This window comes from Triticum aestivum, chromosome 5A (assembly GCF_018294505.1).
Source record: "Triticum aestivum cultivar Chinese Spring chromosome 5A, IWGSC CS RefSeq v2.1, whole genome shotgun sequence".
In the NCBI taxonomy this organism is placed as follows: domain Eukaryota; kingdom Viridiplantae; phylum Streptophyta; class Magnoliopsida; order Poales; family Poaceae; genus Triticum; species Triticum aestivum.
Window position 1 is genome coordinate 478,814,372 of NC_057806.1, and position 9,194 is coordinate 478,823,565.

The window sequence follows — 9,194 nt, forward strand, 5'->3', positions numbered from 1 at the left end:
GATCTATTTAAAAAAAAACTAAATCTAGGGTTTTCTGAAAAAAAACAACGGTTTTCTCAAGAAAACTGAACGGTGGCGGCTACCTCGGCGTCGGCAGGATTGACAGCGGCGGGCGGCTCCGGCGGGATCACCGGCGGTGGGAGGCGCTGGCAGCGGCGGGCAGTGCTAGGGTTCGGGCGGGCTGGCGGCTTCACAGGCCTCGGGCCTCGCCTTAAAAAGCCGGCCGGGCGGTGTCCTAGTCGGGCACGTCCCGTTAGGTCGGTGCTCTCTCTCTTTTTTAAAAAAAACCTGACACGGAAAAACAAATAAAAGAAATACTAAACGGACTCCAAAAATCATGAAATAAATTTTCACGGTCCTCTAATAATATTCCGGACAAAGTGAACATTTATTTGGGCCTCTAGTGCAATTTTGAAAATGCATGTTTTTTCCTAATTCAAATAAAATTGCAATAAAATCCAAATAAAATTTATCATTTGATTTTAATATTTTTCCTCGAATATTTCACTTATTTTTTTGGAGAAGTCATATTATCTGCTCTCATATATTTTAATATGAAATATTTTCGGAGAGAAAAATTATTAAAACCAAAATGATCCTTGCCTCAATATTTGATAAAATTCAAATATGAAGAACGTGAAATCCCCAACTCTCTCCGTGGGTCCTTGAGTTGCTTTGGATTTTCGAGGATCACGAAACGAAATGCAATAAAATATGATATGCATGAATGACCTATGTATAACATTCCAAATTGAAAATTTGGGATGTTACAAACCTACCCCCCCTTAAGATGAATCTCGTCCTCGAGATTCGGGTTGGCTAGAAAATAGGTGTGGGTGCTCCTTACGTAGATCATCCCCTCTTTCCCAGGTGGCTTCCTCCTTGGTATGGTGGCTCCACTGAACTTTGCAAAACTTGATAACCTTGTTGTGAGTAACTCGGCTAGCAAACTCGAGAATTTTGACAGGTTTCTCCTCATATGTCAAATCACTATCCAACTGAATTGCTTCCAGGGGTACTATATCTCTCAGATGAATATCGGCCATCTCTGCATGGCACTTCTTCAACTGGGAAACATGAAACACATCATGAACTCCTGACAGTCCTTCGGGTAACTCCAACTTGTAGGCAACCTCTCCCATGCGTTCCAAAAGACGGTACGGTCCTACAAGGGGCTAACTTTCCCTTGACTTCAAAATGTTTAACTCCTTGTAGGGGTGACACTCGCAGATATGCTCTATCTTCGATTCCATAGGCTACCTCCTTGCGTTTCGAGTCTGCGTAACTCTTCTGTCGGGACTAAGCTACCTTCAGTCTATCTCGAATCAGCTTAACCTTCTCTTCAAACTCCTTAATCAAATCCGGTCCAAACAACTGGCGGTCTCCAACTTCATCCCACATCAACGATGTTCGACATCTTCTTCCATACAGGGCTTCAAACGGTGCTATCTTCAAACTGGCTTGGTAGCTATTGTTGTATGAGAACTCCGCGTAGGGCAGGTTGTCATCCCAACTAGATCCATAATCTAGCGCACAAGCTCTCAACATGTCCTCCAGAATCTGATTGACTCTCTCAGTCTGTCCATATGTCTGCAGATGAAAAGTTGTACTGAACTCTAGCCTGGTACCCAAAGTCTAGTGCAGCTGGTGCCAAAACTTTGAAGTAAATTGTGTTCCTCTATCTGATACGATGGTCCTCGGGACTCCATGCAGACATACGATCCTGGTCATATATATCTTGGCTAACTTCACACTTGTATAGGTGGTCTTCACTGGGATAAAGTGAGCAACTTTGGTCAAATGATCCACTACTACCCAGATAGAATCATATCCCGATCGGGTCCTGGGTAATCCGGTGATAAAATCCATGCCAAGTTTGTCCCACTTCCATTCGGGTATCGGCATAGGCTGCAGTAGTCCTGCTGGCTTCTGATGTTCTGCCTTCACTCTCTGACATACATCACATGCGGCTACATACTCGGCAATATCCTTCTTCATTCCAGTCCACCAGAAACGCTCCTTCAAATCCAAATACATCTTGGTGTTTCCGGGGTGTGTCGAGTATGGCGAGTCATGGGCTTCCCGAAGTATCAACTTCTTAATCTCTGCATTATTGGGCACATAAACACGGTCCTCGAACCACAAGGTGTCGTGCTCGTCCTCCTGTTACTTCGGTATTGGCATAACCCTTTCGACTCAAAGCGTCTGCTACGACATTGGCCTTGCCTGGATGATAGTGCAACTTCATATCATAATCCTTTATGAGCTCCAACCATCTCCTTTGCCCGAGGTTCAGCTCCTTCTGGGTAAAAATGTACTTCAAACTCTTGTGATCCGTGTACACATCACAATGGTTTCCAATAAGAAAATGTCTCCAGGTCTTGAGCGCATGCACTACGGCTGCTAACTCCAAATCATGCGTAGCATAATTTAACTCATGTGGCCGAAGTTGTCTTGAAGCATATGAAACAACTCTTCTGTCTTGCATAAGTACTCCTCCAAGTCCTAAGCATGAGGCGTCACAATACACTTGGAAATCTTTGCGTATATCCGGCAGGATTAGCACTGGGGCTATAGTCAAACGTTTCTTCAACTCCTGGAAACTTGCTTCACATTCCTCTGTCCAATGGAACTTGTTTTCTTTCTTCAACAATGCCGTCATAGGCTCCGCAATCTTGGAGAAATTCTCAATAAATCTCCAGTAGTATCCCGCAAGTCCAAGAAAACTGCGGATCTCTCCAACTGAGGTGGGTGCCAACCACTCGATGACTGACTGAACCTTGGTAGGATCCACTACTATAACTTCTCCTGATATAACATGTCCAAGAAATCCAACTTCCTTCAACCAGAACTCACATTTGCTGAACTTGACATATAATTGATGTTCCCTGAGCTTCTCGAGAACCAAACGCAAATGCTCCTTGTGTTCCTCTTCATTCTTCGAGTATACTAAAATATCACAATAAACACCACGACAAACTTATCCAAGAACTCCATGAACACCTTGTTCATCATACTCATGAAATAGGCAGGGGCGTTAATCAGTCCAAATGACATAGCCGTATACTCATATAACCCGTACCTTGTGGCGAATGCTGTTTTTGGTATATCCTTTTCTCGAATCTTCAGCTGGTGATATCCTGATCACAAATCGATCTTCGAAAACACTTTAGCTCCTTGCAGCTAGTCAAACAAATCACTGATCATCGGCAGTGGGTACTTGTTCTTGATCGTCACTTCATTCAACGCACGATAATCAACAACCATTCTCAATGATCCATCCTTCTTCTCAACCAAGAGCACTGGTGCTCCCCATGGTGATGAACTTCGTCGGATGTAACCATTCTCCAATAACTCCTTAATCTGTTTCTTGATCTCTTCCAGATCATTTGCGGGCATCCGGTACGGTCTCTTTGGTATTGGTCCGGGGCCTGGCATTAGCTCTATCAAAAACTCAATATCTCGATCTGGCGGCATGCCTGGTAAATCCTCTGGAAATACATCAGGGTAATCCTTCACTACTGGCACTTCCTCCTGAACAACTCCCGAGAGAGAATTTACTTGAGTCCTCCTAGGCGCATGCCTAGGTACATACTTGATCCTTTTTCCCTCCGAGGTGGTGAGTAGAATTGATCTGCTAGCACAGTCAATGTTCCCTCCATACTTTGATAATCAATCCATTCCTAGTATCACATCCAATCCTTGTGACTCCAAAAATACTAGGTCTAAGGGGAAAACATGGCTACCAATGGTTATGGGTATCCGATCGCACCATCGGTGGCCATATACTCTGCACCGGGTGAGCTCACTAGCAAGGGTGTCCTAAGGGCTAAGGTGGGTAACTTAAACTTGTCCACAAATCCCCTTGAAATGTATGAATGCGATGCACTAGTATCAAATAAAACAAGGGCGGTAAATGACTTAACCAAAAACTTATCGATAACTGCATCAGGCTGCTCTTCAACCTCCTCCACGTTCACGTGGTTCACTTGTCCCCTGTTGAAAGGGTTGGGCTTCTTCACAGCGCTTCCATTTCCATTTCCATTCTTCAATTCCAGACAATCATTGGCATAGTCCCAGTCTTCCCACACTTGAAATAGGTAATGTGACTTTGATGCTTCTTGGCGGGTGTGGCTGGGTTAGAGCGGTTCTAGTTATTTCCTGCTCCATTCCCGTTTCCATTCTTGGGGCCACTATGGTTATGCGAACTACCACCATTGTGAGTGTGGCCTCCATGGTTATGGGTCAATCCTCCAGAGTTCGGGGTGAAACGAGGCTTCTGCTGAGCTCCAGAATTGTACTTTCCTTGTCCATACTTTCTCTTGCGACTCTCAATCTGCTGCTGCTTCCCTTCAATCATAAGAGCCTTGTCTACCAGCTCCTGGTAGTTGTTAAATGTTGCCGCCATCAAATGCATGCTCATCTCATCATTAAGCCCTTCCATAAACTTCTCTTGCTTCGCGACATCTATGGCCACATCATCAGGGGCATAATGAGATAGCTTACTAAACTCATCTACATACTGGGCCACAATACGATTTCCCTGGCACAAGTTGCAAAACTCACGTTTCTTCATGCTCATAGCTCCAGTTGAGACATGGGCTGTGCGGAAAGCTTGCTGAAACTGCTCCCAAGTAACATTGGCTATGGGAAAAGTGGTTGTGTAATTGTCCCACCATGCGGCTGCGGGTCCATCCAATTGGTGTGCGGCAAAATGCACCTTCTCAGTATCTGTGCAACCGGTCGTGGTTAACTCCCTTCCAATCAGCCAATCATCCGCAACTACGGCCTCAGTGCTACTGGAAAACACCGGCGACTGTAACCTCAGAAAGCGGTCTAAGTTGTCAACTGGAGGTGGCGGCGGTGGGTTGTTGTTATTGTTGTTGTTGTTGCCCTAATTCTAAACTAGCAACTTCATCAATGTATTCTGCTGCTGGATCAACTGAGTGAGCTCCGGTGGGAAAGCAAAACATGGGTCACGTCTCGGAGGCATCTAATGGGTTTTAGAGGGGAGAGATTAGAATAGAATGAGGTCTAAGGAGAAAGCACTACCCATATGCACATGAGACAAATACAATCATATCATATCACTCAATCAATCAAGAAAGGGCATACAATCGATCTAACTATCGTTACAGTGCCCGGACTATTCTATATACATGGGGAAACACTACTGGTCATATGGTGGTCTACCAGAAATTTTGATCGGCGGAAGACTCCATGATATCTGCTCCAGCTTCATCTTCATAATCATCATTAGTATCGTCGGTGTCGTCAATGATGATGTAGTCTTCAGAACAAATTTCCTTGGGTTCATCGTCTTCTCCTCCTGGCGCGGGGTCTCCCATGAAAACTCCTAGCTTCCTTGTCATGTTGTCATTCTTCTCCACAAGTATCATCATTTCCTCCTCATATCCATCGCATGTAGACTTAAGCTCCTCTTCTAGCTCTGTGATCCTGGTCATCGCCTTCTTCAAATCTATCATGCTTGCACACATCTGGTTCTCCTGGCGACGAATATGATGGTTTAACTCCTGGATTAATGCTGCAATGGACCTGTCCTTCCTGGTGCTGATCATCTCCCATTGCTCATCTGGGCACCCACATATCTGGTAGATAGTGTCCTTAAGCTCCTTGTGGTAAAATTCTCCGATGCGTCCTATGGTGATGTGGGCTTCCATGCTCTTGCCTAGACTCCAGGTTGGTGCGTCAAAGGAAAGCTCTCTGGGTTTAGTGACTGGCGTGAATGTCCTTCCTGAAACTTGAACTCGAATCAAACAACGCTCCTCTTCTGGTAAAGTGGCGGTGTAGGTCCGGGTGAAGCTTGGTATTCCGATGTTCAGGTACCTAGTGACTTCCTTCAGATGTCGTCCAAAGGGTGTGTCTTCATCCGGTTGTGCAAACTTGTTCCTCGAGTCTGCCATCCTAAAGAGTAGAAAATGGAGAGGAGTCAGAAATGAGTAGAGAAGAGTGTCATATGGCTCATCTTAGTGGTCGTGTCCTACATTCAGCGTGTGCTCTAATACCATCTTGTAGCGACCCAACCTCAGGCGGTCAAGTCTCTGTGTTCAGTGTCATTGCTGGATCGGTAATGCTGACACACACAATACTTGAAGGATTTATAACAAAGTAGCAATCACACACTTATTACATCAAATGTCCCAAAAGAGAACTTATTATAATAAATATGGCTTAAGGCCATTTAAAAGCAATAACAGCGGAAGGCTTGGAAGATAAAGTGAGTCCATCAACTCCTACGACATAGCCGAGTGCATGACAAAGGACCTACCGCATCTTACTCCTCGTTTGAAAAGTCTGCAACATGATATGTTGCAGCCCAAAAACGGGTCAGCACATGGAATATGCTGGCAATATAACACAGTAGAGCAATGAAGAGGTAAATGCTATCACTACATGCATATTTGGCCGGTGGAGGCTCTATGGTTATAATGTTTTTGCGAAAAGCCAATTTTTCCCTACAACAAAGGAATATACTTTGTTTAACTATCATGGTGGTTGAAACATTGAGAATGGTACCCCCATCTCAATCCCAATTAAAAGTAATTATCAACCCAACAAATTAATTTAGAGTGATGAGATCCATATGATAATCCAAGAACCAGATACTCAAGTTGTCCATAACCGGGGCACGACTAACCATGATTAGTTTGTACACTCTCCAGAGGTTTGCGCACTTTTACCCACAAGACTCAATCTCCTTCGTCGGATTTCTCGCACTACATGGTGTTTGAGAAACGGATGACCGAGACACAGTCTTTCAGAAGCATTAACTCTAACCCCGGGTAGACCGTACCAACCTACATCCCCTGCATCTACTAGTCTACCACTGGAAGAGGTCATGCAACCTACTCAACCATGCTAGAGCCCATAATAGCTTATGGCGGCACACGGAAGTTTCTAGCATGAATAATCTTATGATCCCTTTGAGCCTGGGTGGCAGACCATAGGAGGATCACACGGTATAACCCCAAGATCTCCTAGGACAACACTGGTATAACCCCAGGTGCCCAAAACCAACAATCCACCCAGATGTGTATTAAAGTTGCCACCTTAGAATTGAACCGTTAATTAAACACTCACATCTGTCATGGATACACTCAAACCCAATTCACGTCTACTAGCATAGCATAGCAATATAAGCATAATGTAGAAGTAACTCCCAAGGGTTTGATAATGAAACAGGTAATAGGTTCTACCTCATCAACTACTTCCCAATACCCACATGTTAATCACATCCTAATCATGCAGTGTTTGAGGATTGTAACTAATGCATAAAAAGTATGTATGAAAGAGTATGATCAATGTGTTACTCGCCTTGCTTACGATCTACAAAACCTAGTGACTCGTAGTAGCACGCTTCGCACTCCGGGTGTTCTATCGCAAACAAAAAATATCATATATAAGCAATCAAGCAAAGATGCACGGGGAAAACTCAAATAAGAAGATCTAACCAGAAAGTTCAACTGAAGAACTCCGGTTTGCCAAAAGAATCAAATCAAACAGAGCAACGAAACACAAACTACGGAAGAAACAAGATCCGATTAATAATCTGGACTAAAGCCAATATTTACAGTACCAAAATCTTGTTCAAGTTGGTTAAACAGAAAGAGGACTTCGAGATGAAGATCTAGGCGCTTGTTTCACCTGATTTGGATAAACGAGCGAAAAGATATACTAGATCGAAAATTAGGGCAGAAATCGCGATCGGAAATAATCGCGGAAAAACCCTCGAAAAAAAACTGACGAACAAACTAACGAACGAACGGTCGCTGTCTGCGACTAACTAACGAACACGTTCGTTAAAACGAACGTACGGACAGACGTCCGCTAAATAAATAAACCGACGGAAAACCGAACGAACCGATCTATTTTAAAAAAAAGTAGATCTAGGGTTTTCTTAAAAAGAAACAACGGTTTTCCCGAGAAAACTGGACGGCGGCGGCTACCTCGGCGTCGGCGGGATCGGCGGAGGCGGACGGCTCCAGCGGTGGGGTCTCCGGCGGCAGCCGGCGGGGTCGGCGACGGCTGGAAGCGGCACGGCGGTCAGCGGCTTCGCGGCGCGGCGGCGTCGTGGCGGGCGGCGCTGGCGGCGGCGGGCGGCGCTAGGGTTCGGGCGGGCTGGCGGCTTCACGGGCCTAGGGCCTCGCCTTAAAAAGCCGGTCGGGCAGTGTCCTAGTCGGGCACGGCCCGTTAGGTCGGTGCTCTATCTTTTTTTTGAAAAAAACTGACGCGGAAAAACAAATAAAAGAAATACTAAACGGACTCCAAAAATCCTGAAATAAATTTTCACGGTCCTCTAATAATATTCCGGACAAATGAACATTTATTTGGGCCTCTAATGCAAATTTGAAAAATGCATATTTTTTCCTACTTCAAATAAAATTGCAATAAAATCCAAATAAAATTTATCATTTGATTTTTATATTTTTCCTCCAATATTTCACTTATTTTTTTGGAGAAGTCATATTATCTCCTCTAATATATTTTGATATGAAATATTTTCGAAGAGAAAAATTATTAAAACCAAAATGATCCTTGCCTCAATATTTGATAAAATTCAAATATGAAGAACGTGAAATCCCGAACTCTCTCCGTGGGTCCTTGAGTTGCTTAGGATTTTCGAGGATCGCGAAACAAAATGCAATAAAATATGAGATGCATGAATGACCTATGTATAACATTCCAAATTGAAAATTTGGGATGTTACAAAAAATCGTTGTGGTTTTGATGCGTAGGTAAGAACGGTTCTTGCTAGAAGCCCGTAGCAGCCACGTAAAACTGGCAACAACAAAGTAGAGGACGTCTAACTTATTTTTGCAGGGCATGTTGTGATGTGATATGGTCAAGACGTGATGAGATATAAATTGTTGTATGAGATGATCATGTTTTGTAGAAGTTATCAGCAACTGGCAGGAGCCTTATGGTTGTCGCTTTATTGTATAGAATGCAATCGCCATGTAATTTCTTTACTTTATCACTAGGCGGTAGCGATAGCCGTGGAAGCAACAGTTGGCGAGACGACAATGAAGCTACGATGGAGATCAAGGTGTCAAGCCGGTGACGATGGAGATTATGACGATGCTTTGGAGATGGAGATGAAAGGCACAAGATGATGATGGCCATATCATGTCACATATTTTGATTGCATGTGATGTTTATCCTTTATGCATCTT